We start from the raw sequence: 24,733 nt of genomic DNA, 5'->3' as shown, positions 1-24,733 counted from the left end.
TGTTTTGTTTTAAAGATCTTAGGATCTTTAATTCTTGTTCGTCAATTGATGAAATTATTCGTTTTAATGGTCATATTACGTAGAATACAAGTTGATTCCAATTCACTGTAATTCCATAACATAATACAAATTTTCAAACAATGGTAATCGGAATTCCAAAATTGCTGTCATTGCGAGAATTACTATTTTCGTCACGGCAATGAACACCAATGACAAAAAAAAAAAAAAAATAAATAAATAAAAAAAACCCCTTTAAATGGCTCCATTACTCTTCAGTTGTTAAAGGTAATTAAGCAAATATTGGAGTCTGAATTTTCAGGCTCTCTGGCACAATTTCCTTCCACGTAAAAGCTATTTGGACAGTGTCAATTTGAGAATCTCCCATATATAATAAAGAACAATTGTCTGAATATTTATGTATATATATATATATTTATTTATATATATATACTATATATATATATATATATACTGTATATAAATTCTTCACAATTCTTTTTGAATATGTATACTTTTATATAATTTCAGAGCTTATGAAGTATCAGTTATACATTATTCATACGCTTTTAATATGTATATTTTCTGGTCTCAGGCATGACTTTCAAATATGTATGTTTATATTAGAAATATGCTTGTTCTTAATTTTGCTTACTTACAATTATTCTCTCTCTCTCTCTCTCTCTCTCTCTCTCTCTCTCTCTCTCTATATATATATATATATATATATAGGCCTATTGGTATTTTATGATTGTTATTGTGTAAAAATTGGAATTGGTCACATAAAAATCTTCCAAAAATATGATTTTGCTTTTGATACAATATGCTGTCAGATGCCAGGAAATCGCATCTGAGGGTGTTATTTCGAACTTTAGTCCCCCCCCCCCCCCCCAACACACACAAACAGGAAAACTCTCATACGCCCCTGGTTGTAGTTAGGAAAGCGGGATTAGGAAAGTGTTGAATCTGTCTGTGTGTGCATATCTATTTACATATTTAGACGTCATTTCTGACGGTTCTGGTACACTAGTAATTCCCAATTGTGAACCAGTCTTTCCTGTTTCTGAACGGAAAAGCTCACCTCTATCTACTGCTATGAATTATATGTGCCTTCTATTATTACATTGTTATGATTGTATAAAGAATAAAATATGTGAGATTAATGATTCAATTTAAACACAAGTTCCATGTGTTAAGACACTTTCAGGTTGTAGAAAATCAGAAATTCGTCCAAATTTTCTAATTTTACAGTTTGAATATAAAAACTTTAGACCATTCTCCTGCTCCTACTCCCACACGAATAGATATAATCCACACGTCATTTGGGCTAATGGACGTATCTACAAAACCCTATAGCCAGTGGGTGTGTCCACGAACAATACCCGGGTGTTCTCTACTCATTCGAACACGCGTTCGTGTGAAAAAAAAAATAATAATAATAAAAACTAGAGAATATCATATTCCGAATGAACATATTAAAAAAATGGCTCAAATAAAATAAAGAGAACCTTTAAAAAAGGGAAACTTTAGTTTCAAATGCGAAGAAAAGATATAAACAAAATGTAATATCATTTACGAGATTCGCATTACCAGTATTATTTCCACCATAAAGACTGCTTTTATGCATAAGGGAATGGAGTAATTAACTCAGAAAAAATATTCTAGGAAAGGAAGGGTGGTTAAAGCGGGTTAGATGACCATGCTAATGATCAAATTCTCATCTATGCACTGAAGATAATAAGTATGAAAATAGTCCTTGGGATCACGCACTTCGTGCAGCGGCTGAGCCTCGCCACCAGAAATTAACAATGTTAATTTCCCTCTAACTGAAGGTGTTCATAATGAAAATCAACACCTTCAGTAAAATTTACTTATCATTTCTAATGATTTTAGCGTATTTTTCCAGCAGTATATTTGTCGATCGACGGGAGCGAATACAAGCTTGCGGAAAATGCATTGATGAGTTTTTTTTTTTTTTTTAAGAATTGCAGCATCAACGAGGAAGCAACCTTGCATGGCTGTGGTTTTAGAATTCTTACGTTCTTACTATTTTTAGGTGTTGTAGGTTATATGAATTATGTTTTTTACCACTTGAATATTCCAAAGATTTGTACTGGCGTGTATGAAACATTTAATATTTAAATGAGCAATTCAATTTCCCGAGCCCAAAAGCACAAGCAAAATAGGTTTCAGGGGCAAATTGTACTGACTAAATATATTGCATCTATTTCCAATCGATATTTTAATCAAACTAAAATGTCATTAATCATCTATAAAGATTTTGCCTTATGTTTCCCGGATTTGCAAAATCACAAAATATCTTGCAAAGCAAGTAAAGTCGGTAGCAGACATCTCTAAAAGTGTCAAGAAAAGACTAAAGTTGAAGATAGAATAAGTAAATATCGGAATAAATTATATTCCTAATTAAATTTAGCGTATTATTGATTTATTATTCATTATCAGGTTTTCATTCAATGATAATGATACTCAAAGAATGAAATTGAAGAGATATCACTGTTATTAAAATGTCCACATACGACTTTTGATGGAAAAAGTGGAAAAGTATAACGCTTGGCGAAATGATGACGGACAACACAGGGGGTGATATTTCATCTTGCTTTCATAATTCGAATTTGTCAGGACGTCACGACTCGGTTAACTTAGCTTCAATCATCAAGGTACTATCATTTCGTCCTACTCTCTCTCTCTCTCTCTCTCCTCTCTCTCTCTCTCTCTCTCTCTCTTAAAAATGGAAAATTAATTTTGTTCTTGTTCTTAATCTATTTCTCATGCCTTAATGATTTCGACAATATCAAGAGAAAGATTGGCAGTCTACCACGCCACGTCCTGGAGAACTTACTGATGAAATCTTGGACTTCCAAAATACGAAACCGGATTTCTCATTCTTTATCATTTCATAATCTGTCCTTTGTGGAACTTTCAGATTGCTTCGTCATAATACTATTTTTGCTTGACAAGCATAACAAAAATAATTATGAAAATAATACACACACACACACACACACACATATATATATATATATATATACATACATATATATATATATATATACATACACACACACACACACACATATATATATATATATATATATTAAAACACATCACACTAATAAGGAAAGAACATCATAATGGTTTCTGTCTCATTTATACTTTTAATATTTTGTTTATAAACAAGAAAGCTTCCACCTCATTAGCTTCTTGCGAGTATTATGTCAAACCTCTTATACAAACTGTGCCTCTTGCATATCAAAGTCGTTCCTTTCCAATAAATCTCTCAAACCATTACTCTAATGCTTACTAAACCTTCTCCTCCCTCCGAATAATCTCTTTTTCACTAACCTATCGCCTTCCACTCCTTTCATGAGAACGAACTCCAAAATAGTCATACACACACATTATATATATATATATATATATGTATATATATATATATATATATACTGCATATATATATATATATATACTGCATATATATATATATATATGTATATATGTATATATATATATACTGTATATATATATATATATATACAGTATATATATATATATATATATGGGTGTGTGTTCGTGTGTTAGATTCAGAATTACATAAGTTTCCCCTTTTATATCACGAAGCTCAGTTTCTATTAGATTACACAGATAATAGATCTATATGGCCTAGATGATGCATGTGTCTTCCACTAGCTAAGCTACAACCCTAGTTGTTAAAGCAAGTTATTATAAGCAAAAGAGATCCAACAGGGAAAATAGAATAATAATAATGATATTGATTGATGAAAATAGAACATTGCACATACAGATTTTTATAACATTATAGTTTTCTCTAAAAGGGATTAGCTCCACTTGAAAGCAATACAACAGTCACTGTTATATTCATGCATTAACTGCGGAGACATGGAAAGCTTCTGGTGTAGTAAAATGTCAACACTATATTTTACTGTAATTTCTAAAGAAATATTTATGATAATTTGTCACTAATTCGAATGTGCTCTTAACTCTATTTCAAAATTATTATTGTAAATTTTAACAAATCTTTTATATTTGAAAATTGATTCTAAACATAAAACTGTTCGACTCTTAGAAAACCAGGGCCTTTTTATCTGGGTTGTGGAACCCTACTGTATGCTGATATATATATATATATATATGTGTGTGTGTGTGTGTGTGTGTATGTATATATATATATATATATATACATATATATATATATATATATATAAAGAGAGATGCCCTATGGTTGTGTGTATATAGGCTACATATACAGTATGTATGTATGTGTGTACTGTATATAAAATCACTCATGTATAAGCTACTAAATTCTTTATAAATTATACCTTGTGATATTAATCAATTGATTTAGTAAATAAAGATTAAACATTCATAACATCCTTGAATTTAGGATAAAAGGTAGTGAATTTTCCACATCATCAAAAAAAAAAAATAAATAAATAAAAACCCGGATACCCAATGTTGAACATTAACTTGCCTCTTGAGACCAAGAAGAAGAAGAAGAAGAAGAAGAAGAAGAAGAAGAAGAAGAAGGGGATACTTGTCCCGATGGAATATGGAAGGATCGTGTATTGTTTTCACAAGGAAATTTTACTTTTGTGTTCCTTTTTGGTGACTTCAAGAGACTTGACAGGCGAGAAAAGCTCAGTCTGTTTCAGTGATGTTGCAATGATGTCTTCCGTAACGCTGAGTCATTGGTGGGAGCTAACGCCCACTGGAATCCCAAAGCCTAAAGCACACACTCGAAACTTCTAATGTTTATTTAGATTCATGTCTGTTTATTCATTTTGTACACCAGTGGTATACATGGTCCGCCTTATCTCTCTTTAATACACACACACACACACACACACACACGGACTACAGTTGACTAATTACGGCTTATGATGATGACGACACACACACACACACACACACATATATATATATATATATGTGTGTGTGTGTGTGTGTGTATAAATATATATATATATATATATGTGTGTGTGTGTGTGTGTGTATAAATATATATATATATATATATATACAGTATATATGTATATTCATATATATATATATATATATATAGTATCACAACACAGCCTCAATGAAGGTTCAGAGGAATGATGGGATGGTGTCTAATTGCTATACTAAATTCTCTATACTAAATTCAAAATAAAAAATTCTACTCCTAATATGGAAATCTATCGAAAAATTTTTATGAACTTGTAAAAATGCAGTAATGACTTCTTTTTATAGCGTTTCATTTCACATATTACCTGAAATGTTTAGACACTTTACAAACTGTCTGGATTTACATATTGACTGTAACACACACACTCACACACACACACACACACATATATATATATATATATATATGTGTGTGTGTGTGTGTGTGTTTATATATATATATATATATATGTGTGTGTGTGTGTGTATGTATTATTATCATTATTACTTGCTAACCTACAACCAAGTTGGAAAAGCAGGATGCTATAAGCCCAGGGTCTCAAACAGGGAAAATAGCCCAGTGTGGAAAGGAAATAAGGAAATATAAAATATTTTAAGAACAGTAACAACATTAATATGAATAATTCCTATAAAAACTATAAAAACTTTAACAAAACAAGAGGAAGAGAAATAAGATAGAATAGTGTGCCCGAGTGTACCCTCAAGCAAGAGGACTCTAACCCAAGACAATGGAGGGTCATGGTAAAGAGGCTATGGCACTACATAAGTCCCTTTTTATAGTGCATATATGCAAGACCTGTTTTAATGATGTTACTGTTCTTAAAATGTTTTATTTTAATTGTGCATTACTTCTCTTGTAGTTTATTTGTTTCCCTATTTCCTTTCCTCGCCGGACTATTTTTCCCTGTTGGAGCCCTTGGGATAATAGCATCCTGCTTTTCCAACTAGGGTTGTAGCTTAGCTAATAATAATAAAAATAGAAATAATAAAAATAACAATAATAATAATAATAATAATAATAATAATAATAATAATAATAATAATAGTTACGGCTGATGATGATGATAACTGGCGAATAGGAAATGAAGAAATACACTTTTTGAAATTCTGAAGAATTGATTAGTAAATGTGTTTTGCCTCGTTATTGTGGCCGATGTAGTAACGTCCTTGACTGGTGAACGCCAGACTGGGGTTCAAGTCCCTCTTAAACTCGTTAGTCCCTTTGGTCGCTGCAACCTCGCCATCTTTGTTAACTAAGGATTATGGTTTGGGAAGCCTTTAGATATATGTGCTGGGTTATCAGCAGCCATTGACTGACCCTCCTTGGTCATAGTTTGGCTGGAGAGGGTGCTTGGGTGCTGATCAAACGTATATATGTTATATATATATCAGTCTGTGCCATTCATGAGCGGCCATTAAACCTTGAAACCAATGGTGATAGGATGGGAGAAGGAAGTTATCATGTCATATGAATCATAAAATCACATTGTGACTAATCAAAGGCACTGATTAAATCAATAAAGAATTATGGTTAATTAATTCACGAGGTTAAAAACACCAAGAAAATACGGCACGTTAATGCCTTCGGTGCTTTAAATAATTATCAAAAATTTTTAAAGCACCCAGTAAATGAAGGACTACATCAAGGGTCTGCATTGAGCCCTTATCTATTTGATTTGGTCATGGATATAGTAACACAAGGTATTAGACATCAGTCTCCTTGGTGTATGCTTTTTGCTGATGATGTTATACTGTGTAGCACTAGGCAAGAGGTAGTAGAAGAGAAACTGGAGGAGTGGAGAAGAGAAATGGAAAATTGAGGATTGAAGATCAGCAGGAAAAAGACAAGAGTATTTGAGATTGAAAAATGGGGAAGTTAGTTTACAAGAAGAGAGGTTGAAAAGAGTTGAAAATTTCAAGTATTTAGGATCAACAGTTGCAGAGGATGGTAATTTTGGGGCAGAAATAAACCACAGAATACAAGCAGGATGGAGGAATTGGAAAAAAAGTGCGTGGAGTACTATGCGACAGGAAAATAGGGGTTAAGTTGAAAGGTAAAGTACACATGACCGTTATGAGACCGGCAATGATGTATGGAGCGGAGACGTGGGCAATAAATAAGACAGAAGAGAAGAAACTGGATGTGGCAGAGATGAGAATGTTGAGATCGATGTATGGGGTGACAAGAAGAGATAAGATACGGAATGAGATAATTAGGGGTACCACAGGAGTTAGAAAACTATCAGATAAGATCCAAGAAAGTAGACTGAGGTGGTATGGTCATGTCATGAGAAGAGATGAACAGTATATTGGGAGGAGAGTGATGAAAATGGAGGTACAGGGAACGAGAAGGAGAGGGAGACCAAAAGCGAAGGTGGGTGGACTGTATCAAGGGATTAACCGGTGATGAGGTGTGGGACAGAGGTAGATGGAGAAAGCTGACCAGAAACATCGACCCCACATAGAAGTGGGAGGAGATGCAGACAAAGAAGAAGAAGAATATTATTATTATTATTATTATTATTATTATTATTATTATTATTATTATTACCAGTGTATGCAACCCGTCAAAATAACGAGTAAATATTTAGATAGATATGCACACACAGCCACCCCCTCTCCCCAGGGTAGGACTACAACCTCTCCCTGTTACCCGAGGAATAGGGAGAGATCTAGTAGTTATACGTCTGGCAATGCCACTATAAAAGGCCAGAATATTCCAAATCAGGCATTCAAATGCCAGGCTATTCTAAAGCAGATGATCAAAAGTCAGATTATTCCATAAAAACTATCAAAGCTCAGGATATTCCAAATCAAGCTATCATGGGTCGAGATATTCCAAATGAGGTGATCAAGGGTCAGAATATTCCAAATCAACCAATCAAAATGGCAAGGAAAATAGGGGTTCAGTTGAAATGTAAAGTACACAGGACAGTAGTGAGACCGGCAATGATGTATGGAGCGGAGACGTGGGCAATAAAGAAGACAGAAGAGAAGAAACTGGATGTGGCAAAGATGAGAATGTTGAGATGGATGTGCGGGGTGACAAGAAGAGATAAGATACGGAATGAGGTAATTAGGGGTATCACAGGAGTTAGAAAACTATCAGATAAGATCCAAGAAAGTAGACTGAGGTTGTATGGTCATGTCATGAGAAGAGATGGACAGTATATTGGGAGGAGAGTGATGGAAATGGAGGTACAGGGAACGAGAAGGAGAGAGAGACCAAAGCGAAGATGGATGGCCTGTATCAAGGATGACTTTCGATCAAAAGGATTAACCGGTGATGAAGTGTGGGACAGAGGCAGATGGAGAAAGCTGGCCAGAAACATCGACCCCACATAAAGGTGAGAAAAGATGCAGACAAAGAAAAAGAAGATTCCAAATCAGGCTATCAAAAGGGCAGGATTTTCCAAATCAGGTTATGAAAGGTCAGGATATTCGAAACCAGGTCATCAATATCAAAGTCCAGAGAATCTGGTGTTCCTCAGGGTAGTGTTCTTGACCCATTACTTTTCATACTATATACACATGACAACCAGTTTGGCCTAGAAAACATGCTTGCTGCATATACAGATGATGCTACTCTCTTTGCATCAATTCCATCTCCTGAATCTAGATCTGGGGTTGCTGAATCCCTTAATAGACTTCTCCATAAAATTAGAGCATTGTGCAAATTATGAGGCATGAAGTTGAATAATAAAAAAAAAGTAGCGAATCTCAGTATTGATAATGTTTCTTCAACTCTGTATGACTTTTAAATTCTAGCTGTGATTCTCGATAACAAATTTACTTTTGAAAAACACATTAGGTCTGTGTCTTCTTCAATTGCACAATAAATTTGGCTTATTGAGAAAGTCTTTTAAGATTTTCGGTGACCAGTTTATTCTGAAAGTGTTTTTAATTCTTTCATTCTACCTTGTTTCGAGTATTGTTCTCCTGTCTGGCCTTCAGCTGCTGATTCTCATCTTAATTTGTTGGACAGGAACTTGCAGGCAATTAAATATCTTATTCCTAATATAGATATTAATCTCTGGCACCATTGTTCAATTACTTCATAATGCATGTTGCATAAGATTTTTCATAATTCTGACCATCCTTTACATTCAAATCTTTCTGGACAGTACCCCCTGTTGGTAATACTAGACCTACAGTTAATTCTAATGGTCAAGCCCTCTCAAACATGAAGCTCAATACTACACAGTATTCTAGATGTTTTTTTTTTTTCCAGCTGTGACCAAGTTGTGGAATGATCTCCATAATCGGATAGTTGAATCAGTGGAACTTCAAAAGTTCAAACTTGCAGCAAATGGTTTTATGTTGAACAAGCTGACAAAAGTTTCACTTTATAATTTATATCTGAAAGATGTTTTAATGTTGTTACTGTTCTTAAAATAGTTTTATTTTTCATTTCTTTTCCTCCAGTTTATCTATTTCCTTATTTCCTTTCCTTTCCTCACTAGGCTTTTTTTCTTATTGAAGCCATTGGTCTTACAGCATCCTGCTTTTCCAACTAGGGTTGTAACTTTGCTAGTAATAATAGTAAAAATAAAATGAAGCCATCAAAGTGATTAGGCCTATTCCAAACCAGGCTATCAAAGGTCAGAGTTGGGTTGTAGCTTGGCTATCAATAATAACAACAATAAATGAAGCCATGAAAATGGTCAGGCCTATTCCAAACCAGGCTATCAAAGGTCAGGGTTTTAAAAATCTGAACTTCCCGGGGCAGAATATTACAAATGAGAGAATTTCAAATTATTATCATTATTATTATTATTATTATTACTAGCTAAGCTACAACCCTAGTTGGAAAAGCAGGATTCTAAAAGCCTAGGGGCCTCAATAGGGAAAATAGCCTAGTAAGGAAAGGAAACAAGGAAAAACTAAATATTTTAAGAGCAACACCAGCATTAAAATAAATATTTTCTATATAGACTATAAAAACTTTAACAAAAAAAGAGGAAGGGAAATGAGACAGAATAGTGTGCCCGAGTGTACCCTCAAGCAAGAGAACTCTAACTCAAGACAGTAGAAGGCCATGTCACTACCCAAGACTAGAGAACAATGGTTTGATTTTGGAGTATCCTTCTCCTAAAAGAGCTGCTTACCATAGCTAAAGAGTCTCTTCTACCCTTACCAAGAGGAAAGTAGCCACAGAATAGCGAAAAATAATTGTCCTAACGAAATGTAAGCAGATCTTAGTGTCTTGTTACTTGAAGTTCAGTTGTTATGTAGGCAGTGGCCAATGAGATTTTGGTGTGGGGTGAAACATATTCGATGCTTGAAGAGGTATTGACTAAGTGGTCACTTTCTAGCGCACGCTAGCCCAAGCAAGTCGAATTTTTCATTATTAATTATCATTATTATTATTATTATCATTATTATTATTATTATTATTATTACTATCATTATTATTATTATTATTATTAGTACAAGAGTGAGGTTCCACCACTCAAATATGGTTTACTCGCACTATGGCCGTGGATACACAGGTTTCCATAGTTTTTTTAAAAACTTAAGATTTTATTTATTATCTATGGTTCTTCCTGGGCGACAGAGGAGGTTTATATGTTAATTTGAACGAGTTTGTTCATTTTGTTTTAAATATGCAATGCTAAATCAGTACAGAAGTTTGTAGAAGTTATTAGAATATGTAATGTTATATCTATACTGTTTTTTAAAAGTATGATTCATTGGAAAAATAAACCTGTAATGCAATTTCATGTTTTATTATGTTTATACCTGTAGAGAATGTGGAGTGAAGTGAGGCTAATTAATTACCCATTAAGCTAATATCCGATGTCCTTGAAGCGTCCAAAGTGTTGAATGACCATTGTTTCTCTAGTCTCGGGTACTGCCATAGCCTGTTTACCTTGGTCTACCAATATCTTGGGTTAGAGTTCTCTTGCTTGAGGGTACACTCGGGCATACTATTCTATCTTATTTCTCTTTCTCTTGTTTTGTTAAAGTTTTTATAGTTTATATAGGAAATATTTACCTTAATGGTGTTACTCTTCTTAAAACATTTTATTTTTCCTTGTTTCCTTTCCTCACTGAGATATTTTCCCATTTTGGGGTCCCAGGACTAATCGAATCCTGCTTTTCCAACCAGTGTTGTAGATTAACAAATAATAATAACAACAATAATAGTAATAATAATAATAATATTACCTATGATTTCTGAGCTGTAGGAAAAGTGGGTGAAACCAACCAGAGTAGGTTTATGATGAGCAATCGTACCATGAAAGTTGGTGAAAATAAGAAGTGTGTGCTTGAAATATGCCAAGAAATATCATCTATATTTTAAGCAACTCCATGTCAGAATTACAAGATGTCTTAAAAAAAAAGGTACCCATTTTTTCTCTCATCTTTTTCGTATCTTTACCTCCTGGTTAGTAAAAGGGCATCCAGAAATCAAGGCCAAATGATATACCACATTTGTTCCAGGTTACTTGATTAATTTCTAACTTACATTTATTTGCATGAGACTTTGTCATTTTAAACCGAAAAGATATAATAAATATGTAAAGAAATCTTTAGGAATTCTGGTATCAGGATTTCAAAAAACCAGGCATAATAGTTTAGCTTCTTTTGTAATCCTGGAGATAAATATAGAAAAAAAGGGAAAAAAAAGAAAGAAAAAAAACGAGACAAAATCTATCAACTTTGCCCAAGGAGATCTCTCTCTCTCTCTCTCTCTCTCTCTCTCTCTCTCTCTCTCTCTCTCTCTCTCTCTCTCTCTCTCTCTCTTCTTCTTCTTCTTCTTCTTCTTCTTTAGCGATCGAGAGAATGGTGTGATTTCTGAATCAGAGATCTCGTACGGTAAGGGGAAGTTCGTGTCTAAACTTAACAACGACTTTACAGGGAGTGAAGATCGTAATGTTTACATAGACTTCACACTCCTACTCCTCTAAATCATTATCATTCTTCTGTGCATTTGTCCTTGCTATGGTTTGCATGAGTGCGTGCTTATTTAAAACCTACTTTTTAAAACCATTATAAAAATTTATTTAAAAATGAAATTCATCATAATAATTGTATTCTATTAGAAAACCTATATCTAAAAAAAATAACCCAGCAAAGTAATAAAAATCAGGCGAGATCTTAAGTGTCTATAAGAAAAAATATGAAGCATTGCAGAAACCAGTTTATTAAAGATAACTTTTTATCCATCCCCATGAAGCCGCTCTTGAGTTTTCGATCTCTGAATGTCCTGAAGAAAAGGTAAAACCAAAACAGCAACGTCACAGTCTTTTGGAGGGAATAAAACAATTCCTATGACTAAAATCGTATCACGTTAACTAAGAAATGAACCATTATTTCAATTGGATAGATTTAAGAAATTTAGAGCACATGGCAGTTGTTAATACTGGTGATGGCGGCTTAGAATAATGAAATCTTCGGTAATCTAAGTTTCTTCAAAAATAGTCAGGTACCGTTGGCCGTTATACTTAAGTGTACAACTGTTCTAGTTCATCCATATCTTTATAAGAAATTATAATTCTGGTAATGATAAGTAATGAGATAAATCTATTCTAAAATAACAACCAGAATATATAAGTATGAAATCAACAAGGAAAAGAATATCATATTTTAAAAATTCTTTTGCAAGAAACTAGCCAGTAGGTATAATTCCCTAATAGCTCTCTCTCTCTCTCTCTCTCTCTCTCTCTCTCTCTCTCTCTCTCTCTCTCTCTCTCTCTCTCTCTCTCTCTCTCTCAATGTTTTAACAGAACATAAGTGTATCGACATTATTCAATGGATATGATGAGGTTCCACGCCAGAATTAATAGACGAATTTATTGCAGAAACTTTTTATAATTCTGAATACAGATTGATTAATTTGACTTTATCATTAGATAAGTTTTCTGAAAATGCATACGCCACCTGCTAACAAGATAAGAAACTAGAAATAAGATAACGGTGACGCTGGACATTAAAAAGCAAGGTCGTATATGAATACGTAAGAGTTGCATGTGAACGTATTATGTATGCATTTGCATCAAGTACCTGTGTAGGTTAAGCGTGCCTTCTTAAACTATTGTTCCTTATAGATAATCATGTATGATGAAGTCAAGGTGGTCATATCATTGCCATAAAACCTGTCTGAGCCCTTTGTAATTTCGTCTTGCCAAGATCTTACAAAACTTCGTTGCTTCATCTAACTGGAACATCAGTTAAAAAAAAAAAAAAAAAAAAAAGAGAGAGACGAGAATCCTTTGCTTGCTTGTGAGTACAGTTCAGATCACACAACTAATCATAAATGGAAATATGAAATTTTATATATATATATATATATATATATATATATATATATATATATATATATGTATATATATATATATATATATATATATATATATATATATATATATATATATATATATATCCTTACTTTCCTTAATTATGAAGCTGTTATATTGGTAATATATTCGTTTAAAAGACTTTAAGATCAAGAAGAGCATCCCTCTCAACTCACCACTTTTAGCCACCCTCAAAAGACACACTATGATACCCCCTTATTCAAACTAATCCCAAAATCTTTGTCATACTTTCCGCATCAACAGAGAAATCTTAATCGTTTTTATCTCGTGCATCATACAAATTCATTTGTGCAATCAGATGAATAATGATATCATCCGGGAAGAACACCTTTATATATCTCAAACATTCCTTTCCCCAAATGGGCTTCTCAATCATTTGCAGAAACAGCTTGTTGATCAAATGATAGATTTTTCATTTTATATCATCTTCCTTTATCTCAGAAGCTTTCGACCTCTTCGTCTTCATTTTCCTGAACTTCAAACTCTCCACTAATTTCGTCAATAGTATCATCTTCATTTTCTTCAACACTATCAGCAGAGGCTGATCGTTATTAGGAGGTAGAACGATGATATCAATATCTCCAGAATTTGACTGAAAAAAACAACATCAACAGCATTCTGTAGGATTCGATAGTGCAACAACATAAGGAATAATGAAGGACGATAATGATGTCGATAATGACGAAAACAATAACAACAACAACAACGGGATGATGATGGTGGTGGTTGTCAAAAGATGGGATGATGACATAATACCCATATAACGATAAATTATGATGAATACGACAACAACAATGATGCTAATAATAATAACGATGATATGAATAAATGCAAAAAAAAAAAAAAAAAAAAAAAAACTTCCGTAAAAACTTTTGCTATCCATGGATAGCAGCCCTGCTGAGCTTAAACTGTCTGATATGCACACAAGACTTCTGATTTTAGTCTAGAGAACTAAAACTGTATGATCAATCTCACCAGAGAGCAGCAAAACATATCCATTCCCGATATTTAGTAAATAGGGGTATCCAGAATACCCGAGTGTACAACACTCCCATTTTGGGAACATTTACCAAAAATGTTTACAGCGATAATATTATTATAGAAATCATAATAAATACAGCATACTATCAAAGAAGAAGTATTCAGGATATACAGTAGGTCTATGTGAAATGAATAGAATAATATAATAAGGATATTATCTACTTGAAATGAAATTTGTATTTCAGGTCACTAGTTTAAAAAAATCCTAGAAAACGACAGTTAAAAGATAGAGGAGATAAATAGCAATTTTTCATCATTTATATTGACTGATCATATATCAAAAGTTATACCTAACATGAAAAAATAAAACTAATATATTTGAATATGTAGAATTAGGGTTTTGAAGTAGTCATGTTCACAAAAGGGGAACACTGGAATTAAGCAACAGCAAGAATATGAAGATTCCCTTAATGCCTAGAAGAAAACACAAGAATAAATGAAGGGTGAATAATCCTCCGATCTGGGTATTCCAGACCGTTGGATGCTATCAGATATTTGATTTTAGGGTCTAACCTTTTAGAGATCAGTTGGTTTATGTGACAAAGCCGAGCTTGCTCATGGGGAAGCCCCATTAATCTGACACCATTTAGCCCAAAGTAAGAATCGACTTTCACTGCCTTTGCTAACAAAAAGACAGTGTGGAATTATTGGACAAAAGTTCTTGTGCAAGAACAAATCTTCAATCGCTATCTCTATCAGTTCATACCCGAAAGCTCCGCGTTCGATCCCCAAATCAGCAGGGAAAGTATAGGCATGGGCTTGTATCCTTGAAAATTTATAATAACCTGGCCATGGGATTATGTACCTGCTTGTTAGTCGGATCATTATTATTATTATTATTATTATTATTATTATTACTTGCTAAGCTACAACCCTAGTTGGAAAAGCATAACGCTATAAACCCGAGGGCTCCAACAAGGAAAATAGCCCAGCGAGGAAAGGAAATAAGGAAAGTACGAGAAATTGATTAACAGCTAACATAAAATATTTTAAGAACAGTAACAACATTGAAATAAATATTTCATATATAAACTATAAAAACTTTAAAAAACAAGAGGCAGAGAAATACGATAGAAAAGTGTGCCCGAGTGTACCCTCAAGCAAGAGAACTCTAACCCAAGACAGTAAAAGCCCATGGTACAGAGGTTATGGCACTACCTAAGACTAGAGAACAATGCTTTGATTTTGAAGTGTCCATCTCCTAGAAGAGCTGCTTACCGTGGCTAAAAGAGTCTCTTCTACGCTTACCAAGAGATTAGCCACTGACCAATTAAAGTGTAGTAGTTAACCCCTTAAACAAGGAAGAATTGTTAGGTAATCCCAGTGTTGTCAGGTATATGAGGACAGAGGAGAATCTGTAAGGAATAGGCCGAACTATTCGGTGTATGTGTAGACAAAATGAAAATGGGCCGTAACCAGAGAGAAGGATCCAGTGTAGAACTGTCTGACCAATCAAAGGACCCAATAACTCTATAGCGGTAGCATCTCAACGGGTGGCTCGTGCCCTGGCCAACCTACTACCAGAATGCTGGGGATTAAGTTACGGCTAAGGGCGGAGACCGAGAGTGAAGTGAGAAATAAGGATCAAACTGAATTATCAGTATTTAAAAAACATATTATCATAACTAGGATAAAACCTCTATGAGGTAATCTTAACTTCACCTTGGTGAAAATCTTCATATTTTTTAATATCTGATTCTTATTAGGAATTCGTTTTATGAATGAACATTAAGAGAAATATGGCCAAAATGAATTTTTCCGAGAGGGTTAGAATTATCTTCAGAATTGAGTGTATGACCGACAACAAAATAATCTTTGCATTTTATGTTATATTTACTTTGGCATATTTAGGACCCATGCTAATTCTATTCATTAAAACACATTTACATATGCTTAAATGATACTCATGAATGCCAGAGGCAAGAGATAGTGACAATGCCCTCGATACTGACCATATATACATTATGACCAGCGCCTGTCCCTCTCCACCCAAACTAGGACAAGGAGGGCCAGGCAATGGTTGCTGTTTACTCAGCTCTCCCAAACCCGCCTACATGCTGTATATACACAAACGTGAGAATTTAGACTAGTTTCTGTGAAATCTTTAGTGCCTTTCTAGGCCTAAACTTCTGACGGCTTCTCTATTTTAAAGAGAAGATGTCGTCAGATTTTAACGTTCCCGGTGGCAGCAAGATTTTGGAATACGGCTGTTAATTCCATGCAGTGGTGTAACTGGCATTCCAGAAATGGAGGTAGCATGGTATTTTACTTTTACTTTAAGGATTGATCTCCTGTTCCTATCACGCAAGGGACCTACAAGATCAGTTTGTCGAAGGGCCAAAAAAGACAACACAAAATTGATGAACCAATTGTGTAATTAGAGAAATATACAATTCCTGAGTAGATATTCAAGAATGATAATGATAGCATTAGTAGGCAAACCCGTATTTAAAATTATAAACTTTTTAATTTTTTTTATTAATTTTCTACACTTTTATATGAAAATGTATCATATGCTGAAATGAAGATTTCCTCAAAACGCTATGTTCAACACTAGGTTAATTTTTAATATCAAGTCTTGATTTCCAGCTATAGTATAGCACCCTTGTCATGTAAATATATTGAAATAGTGCTGTAAGTAACGAAGTTAATAGTCGAATAGAATAATATTAGTAGTAATAACAACAGCATTGGAGTAGAGTATTATTATTATCATTATTATTATTATTGTTGGTAGTAGTAGTTACAGCAGCAACAAAAAAAAAAAAAACAGAGTAATATTAGTAGTGGTCGTAATATTTATAATAATAATAGTAGATATGGTAATATTAGTTGATGAAGTAGTAGTCGTGTTTGTTTGGGTTCTCGTAGTCCAGTGGTTATGACGCTTGCCTCACCTGAGCATGATTTTAGAGAAAGCCACCAATCTACAAGGTCATTCCGTTAAATCTCAGTGTGCCTCTGTTGCCCTTTAGGTGACTGACAGACGGTTAACTGTCGTTAATCACAAACAGTTGGAGAACAAGAAGACTGGTGGCAGTTGGACAACCGCTTGACAAACGACTTGCTGAGAACATCTTTAGAGCCACTCTCTCAATAGTGGAAAACCGTATAGGCCTACACGCAAAACCACGCACACACACACTATATTATATATATATATATATATATATATATATATATATATATATATATATATATATATATATATATATATATATATATATATATACATATATATATATATATATATATATATATATATATATACATATATATATATATATATATATATATACATATATATATATATATATACATATATATATATATATATATATATATATATATATATATATATATATATATATATATATATATATATATATATATATATATATATACTAGAAATAGATGAAGTAAAATGCATAGTATAAAACATATTATAAATTCATGACTAAATCATGCTACTTCTGGAATACCTGTAGCATACCATCAGGTTAAACTCAACGTATTAATGAAAACCTTTAAAACTGACTAATGAAATACCTTGAAACTGGTAGCGAGTTTTGTTGAAATTCTGTCAGTCGAAATTTCCTTCCAGTTAAACACTCGCCACTTGAAATTTGGCACTTATCCAAGTCTTACTCAGTGTGTCATATGCACGTAAATGCAACTGGCTCTCTTCTTTATATGTCACAGGAAATAACAATGCTTTCGACAATCACAGAAGCATCTACATAGAAAACCCACTTTTCAAAATGCCGCTGTTTGATAACTTTTCACAGTTTGGTGTTTTCATCAAAATGATTTTATATTTCTAAAACGTCACTTTGGTTTGATTCAACGAAACATGCGGGGAGAAAACTTCCAAGCGCATTTAACTTCTTGCATAAGAGAAAGGGACAAATGCACAACCCAGAGGGATACTTCCTCGGGCCTACAAGGACGGCGAGTGGCAGGTATGTTACCACCACGGCTCGCACATCAACACTGGCATCATTGGCCAATTTGGCCTTCTTCTCCTCCTGCTGCTCTCGCGCTATCCAGAAGTCCTAAGTATTCCAGGACTGGGACTGCACTGTACTCATTGCCGCTGATAAAGCTTATTGCCACTCACTCTATTAACTCGTAGGATATTCAAACTGTTTTATTTCTACTTCTTTGGCGTAACCTCAAGGGAAGTTTATAATACATAATTACATATACACTTAGAGTTCCAACGAATACAAGAATTGAGAGGCTCCAGAATCAGAGAAAACTGGATAAAATATATTGTGGTGATATTTTCATTGCAGTAAAAATTATAATTTCCATTATATTTAAATTTACATATTGAATATTATTATATATTCAATATAGGACAGCTAAATCATTATTATCAACAGTAGCAGAAACACTTCCAAAGGAAGAATAAAAAACAAACAGACATAAACACTGCTTACATAATTATGGTAACACGCGAATGCATCTTCCCAACAGGTTAATTGGGCAGTTCTGACGCAGGTAGCTTCTGGCACCAAACTTTGCCCGGTGTTGGTAAATCCCTCCCGAGACCCGGATTCCGTCTGACGTCAGAAAGATGAAGATGGCTGCGTTGTTGTGGAATTGTTCTTTACATTGACGAAAAATGGACTATGTATAAAACAGGTTTGTTATGTCTTTTAATATTTATTTAGGGTTAATGTACTCTCACCATTGTTTCACGTGTCTCTCTGTGGCCCGTCTCCTCACGCACTAGACGCTACCTTGTTACTTTAAGTATTAAACAAGAATGCTAATGACTTGTGAAATACTTTTATGACAATTGATTAGCCTCGAAGTTCTCGAACACGTTTGGGTATGATTGTATTGTATTACAGGGCGATGTAATCTTGGAAAAAAAACTACTTTTTTCGTTTTATCCCAACAGAGGCTAGTGGGCCTACCTATTAGACTACAACTAAAGTAAGTAAAGTATTTACAGTTATGTAAACTGGTGGGCGCTTAGACAATCCAGGAACCTACCAAACGTGAGCCGTACTTTGCACGACCCATTCACACCATCCACCTGGGCTAATCACACCCGAGGTCTAAATATACAGTAGACCTTGAACACACCCTTCTTGGTAACTATATGATTTTTCATTCGTTGAATACTAAATTCGCGTAGAAGAAAAATCATTCTTCTCAATCAACTTGAGTGCCTGCAGCATATTATTGTATATGCAGGAGCTCACGATAAGAGTTCTTATTCTTCTGCCTTAATTTGGTATAGGCAACATTGCATTTTCATTGTGGGATCAAAATAATCCTATTTCAATAGACAACCCACTAGTTGAAATATTAACCAGACAGGAGAAAATGAGGTAGGCGCACTATAAAATAAAGGGAACTAGATTTTTTTTAATACTTACTAAAGTAATAGATCGACGACTTATTTACTTTCATTAAACAGCAATAGCATAAAATGAATGGAAGACTAAGGGCACAAAATTCTGATTATAATGTTCTGAAGCATGTGCATCACGGTTATCTGGTTATAATGCCATATGTATCGGCAGGGGATTTTAACTTAACAATCAAAGGAAAAATCATAAGTATTTTGTATTATCTGTTTCGTTCAGAATATACCTTTATATAAAATTAGGCCAAAACATTTCCCTGAAAATATCTACTGATCCTGTAGACAGCGAAAGAAGTGAGATGTTTAAAATATTGTACGTGGGTTGAACCAAAGTGGAAGTTCTTCATCCACCTTGAGTTGAACATTGCTGTACTGTACAAGTTTTGAGAATCCGGTGCTGTATGCATTCAGTGAGAAAGATATTTTGCTTTAGAAACCTTTTCGGGAAATTTTGATGTCATATTCAACAGGTTTTATATATATATATATATATATTATTGTTATTATTATTATTATTACGGCTGGCGAATAACATGAACTCCTGAGCTCCAAAGTCACCTGTTTATATTACATAAGTCAGTTACACTTGAAAAATAATACCCGAGCTCTGAGGATATTACATAGCTCCCAGACGGCAATATATATGAGCACTGAATATCCAAAGGTCCCTTACGCTACTGTCAGAACAAAACAGTGTGATTATTTAATATGAACTATTCAAAAACATCCTCTTACTTTGGTTCTTAGTCAGGGATTACGAGCAAACACGATTAGTAAATATTAGTGATCGAAATAATACACACTTTACAAAAATAAATATATTCTATAAAAAGTTACAACAACAATACAAAAAGAATTAACACCAAAATTAAATTACTCGAAATATTAAATCTGAACTAAACCATAGACTAAGACAAAAGAAAAACTGAAAAATTATATAATCAATTGTTTCACTGGATATTAATTTATAGAATATTTAATTTTGATAATTAATGAAAATAGTCAACACTTTAGCACTCTAATGATTAAACATTAAATGAAATTTACACAGATGTAACTGTTACACTAACATCTTTTGGCTCACACGAGGTTACCGAACAGGTAAGCAAAAAATACACTTCAAAGTTTAACATAAATCTCACAAGGCCAAATACAAAAATTTAAGACAAATTACTTACATTAACACAATACACTTGAAATAACATTCAATGAATTCATCAACGTTTGAACACACTATACACGATATATGTGGGATAAAAATCATTAATCACATTTGACAGTAAAACACTATTCGTACTTAGAGGACACACACTTGAGAGGAGAGAGGGCAAACTTGGCTCTTTCAAAGGGACAGGCTGGATCCCTTCTGCTGCTTACGCATTCCTAGAAGCATATATATATATATATATATATATATATATATATATATATATATATATATATATATATATATATATATATATATTGATTTAATATTTCTAGATAATTCTAGTAGATCATTCTTGTAGCTTGGGGGCATGGTCTAGTGGAGTAAGATTGCCAACGTAGTAAATTGAACAGCAGAACAAACCTTGCTTGTAGGACAATCCTCTCTCAGTTAACTCCGCCCACCTCCCTCCTTGAAACAATAAAAAAAAAAAAGAGTAAATCTATTTCAAGAAGTTTCATTAACTTTCTTACCCCATGGAAACATAAAACTTTGGTAAGCCCTTGAGTTCATACCTCGTATGGGTCATACAGCATACCTGAACAAGTTATATAAGACTTTGTAACATAATACGTGAAATAAAAAGTCAAGTCTTAAAAGATAACATAAATTTACATATACTGAATTGAATCAATAGTACAATTAAATGAATGATAAAAGTCTTCTGTAATTTGCATACATTACTTAAACCTATACGAGTGGAACTCACCTTACAAGCTGGCTATGCATCTCTTAAATACACAAACAAAATGCATGAATAAAATATTTACTCTTATGGTAGACCAGCTTTGTAAGATAGCTCCCCCCAAAAAATTATTTATTCCGGGCCTGAATCCACCGATTCAGCCTGAGATAAATAATCTGCAACCGCGTTATCTTTACCTGATATATGCTTTTCATTAATACAATATGGTTGTAAACATAATGACCACCTAGTTAACCTTTGATTATTGAAGGATTGTGATACGAGTAAATTGTAATTTCTTCATTTTGTAGTCTATTCACAGGAACTTCAAACTTGCTTATCGCTGTGACTAGCGCTAGCAGTTCCTTTTGAACTGTCGAGTAGGCTCGTTGATGCTTCTTCAGCTTCAACGGCATAAAATAAACAGGGTGAAGAATTCCTTCCTTGCCTTCTTGTAATAGGACAGCTCCAATCCCATTATACGACACGTCCACTTGGATAAGGAATTTCTTGTATTTCAATGATATTGGTCAGGTCACTGATCTTCTCCAAAATCCGGAATGGTTTTTGGAACTTGTTGGTAAGAGGGAATCTTCATATCAGTAAGTAAATCAACACTTGTTGTCCTATTGCAAACTGTCTGTTTGTACTTTTCATACCAAACCTTATCTTGCCGATCCTTTTCCTCAAATTCTTAACATATTCTCCATCCATTTCCTCTCAATCCTTCCTTTTTTCTGCCAACATTTTAATCTGTTCTTTGCTGACGGGTTCTCCTCGTACTTCAATCGGGTGTAAGGGAGCTTTCTTGATGTACTCGTTAGGCTTTCCAGTCATCTGACAAACATGACATGCATGGCAAAACTGGTTCAAATCCTTATGCATCCCAGGCCAGAAAAAGTGTTTCATAATCTTCTCCGTCGTCTTCCTTATTCCCATGTGTCCCATCTCGTCGCTACGGCGATCACCTGTCTTCTCAACGGTGCAGGAATCAATATCTGACGGAATATCCCCCATTTGGCATTCCCAGGGATATCGGCGGGTCTATGCTTCCTCATAAGCAATCCATCCTTAAGATAATAACAGGTGGGAGACTGCTGCACCTCCGTCTCATCAACCACATGGTACAATAACTTTGTTAACGGCGCATCCTTCCATTGCAATTCTATCAGCCTTGTCTGTCTCACTTGTTCTACTTCTATTATTATTATTATTATTAACGCTGAGTTTTCCATTTCTTCCAAATCCATCGCTTTCTTTTCTTCCTGTACATTCGCCAGTCGTTCCTCTTCTTTCGGGCTCACTTGGGAGGCCTCCTCTTGCGTACCATCATGGGAAGCCTCTTCTTCTGAGAATAAATTCTCCAAGTTCATCGCTCCTTTGGTTTCTCTTTCTTCTTCTGCAGCCACTTTCTTCGTCATATTCGTAGTCATCATACAACTAGGAAACAGATACGGGTAGTCCTTTTCGAATTCAGTCGTAGGACTATACTTCAATGGTTCCTTCATTAAAATGGGACAAGGCACAAACGGCACTCCACCAACCTCATTACCCAGCAGGACTTCTACTCCACCAGCCAATGAATCCTTTACTGCAGAATCAAAATGACCTGTCACCAACTCGCATGACAGTTTCAAACAGCAAAATTCCTCACCTCCTATTCCCTTCAAAATGACCGAATCTCCTGTGAGAGACTGTTCCACCATCAGGTGTACACCTCGTGTCACTACACTATGGTTACAATCTGTGTCGCGCAATATTTTGGCTGGGGTCTGCTCACTACCATCTATTGCGGGTAACATACCTTCATGAATATAGGGCTTAAAGGCATCCACACAGTTTGGGGTTGTCCTGTTCATCATGTAATCGTTACCTGGCTTATTTTCCTTGTCGTCCTTTCCCGTTTGTTTCATCGTCTTCGCATTCTGTGAAATTGAATTATCCTTAACCACTTAGGTGACTGCTTTCGGTTGATTTGACCAACATTCCTTACTGATATGGCCTCTCTTGCCACACTTATAACAGACAATATTAACCTTCTCCCCGTCTTTCACGATACCTGAAGGAGGACGATCCGACAATTGTATTGGAAGTACTAGTGGTACTTCCACTGTAATTATTGAACTAGTTCATATAGTTATTAATAAACTGGTTTCCTTGGTTCGGCAAATACTTGACACTTGGTCGGAACGACAGTTGAAACTTCATACCAAGGAGGGTTTACGACTGATAATATTATAATCTTCACTCAGCAAAGCAGCGTTATCAAGTTTCTTCACCTCTCTCTCTCTCAAGTAAGTTCGAATATGTTCAGGAATCCATCATCAATATTTTTCAATCACTATCAATTCTTCTAAATTGGCCATCTCTCTCATGGTAGCAGCCTCTATCCACCTCTTAAAACATCGATCGTCGTACCTTAAAAGTGTAATTCAAGAAAGTCATTTCCTCGCCTTTCTGCAAACTTCTCAATCTTTCCTTATAATATTCAGGGGTCATCTGATACACTTGCGGCACGCTCCTTTTAACTTCTTGATACTCCTCCCTCTGGTCTTGAGACAAGGCAAGACATGCACTGCGTCCTTTCCCGATCAAGACACTCTGCAATAACATAGACCATTTATCTTCTGGCCATTCCATCTTCAAAGCGACCATTTCAAAATGATCGAAGAATTTGTTGGGAGCTTCTGTGAATTTTGAAATTAACCTCTGGGCATTTGTCACATTAAACACGGGATCGTGTATAGCAGGGGTCACCTCTGTCTGAGTTGCCGATCTTGCACGAGCATTCAACAGTTCCAATTCCCTTGCGTGTCTTGCTTTTTCTACCTCTCTTTCTTTCCGTCTTACAATTTCTTTTGCTTCCATTTCCCTCGCATGTTTTGCGATTTCTCTGGCCTCTTCTCTCTCTCGTTCTTGTCGTTCTCTCTCTCTCTCTCTTTCTTCCTATCTTGCTTCCATTTTCCTCACATGTTTTGCGATTTCTCTTGCTTCTTCTCTCTCTCTTTCTTCCTGTTCCCCCTGTTCTGCAATCATCTCCAACCTAATCAAATTATCTCCAGCTGCAATTCATCAAATATAAGCCTCTACATTCAGGTCTGCTTTCA

At 34.6% G+C, this 24,733-nt stretch overlaps 1 protein-coding gene and 1 pseudogene across 2 annotated transcripts in view; both read right to left on the bottom strand.

Annotated features, from left to right (window-relative positions):
• The window catches only part of LOC137653574 (uncharacterized), a 53,907-nt gene extending 35,506 nt beyond the window's left edge, over positions 1-18,401 (bottom strand). The window contains exon 1 of one of the 2 annotated variants that reach the window (XM_068387092.1): positions 17,898-18,401. The gene's annotated coding sequence lies outside the window, so the exon portion shown is untranslated. The remainder of the gene's footprint in view (positions 1-17,897) is intronic. The other variant, XM_068387091.1, reaches the window with a different exon arrangement.
• LOC137652754 (uncharacterized) lies at positions 13,468-14,190 on the bottom strand (annotated as a pseudogene).
• Positions 18,402-24,733: the final 6,332 nt, after the last annotated feature.

Source organism: Palaemon carinicauda, chromosome 14 (assembly GCF_036898095.1).
Source record: "Palaemon carinicauda isolate YSFRI2023 chromosome 14, ASM3689809v2, whole genome shotgun sequence".
Taxonomy (NCBI): domain Eukaryota; kingdom Metazoa; phylum Arthropoda; class Malacostraca; order Decapoda; family Palaemonidae; genus Palaemon; species Palaemon carinicauda.
This window is presented reverse-complemented; position numbering and strand designations above follow the sequence as displayed.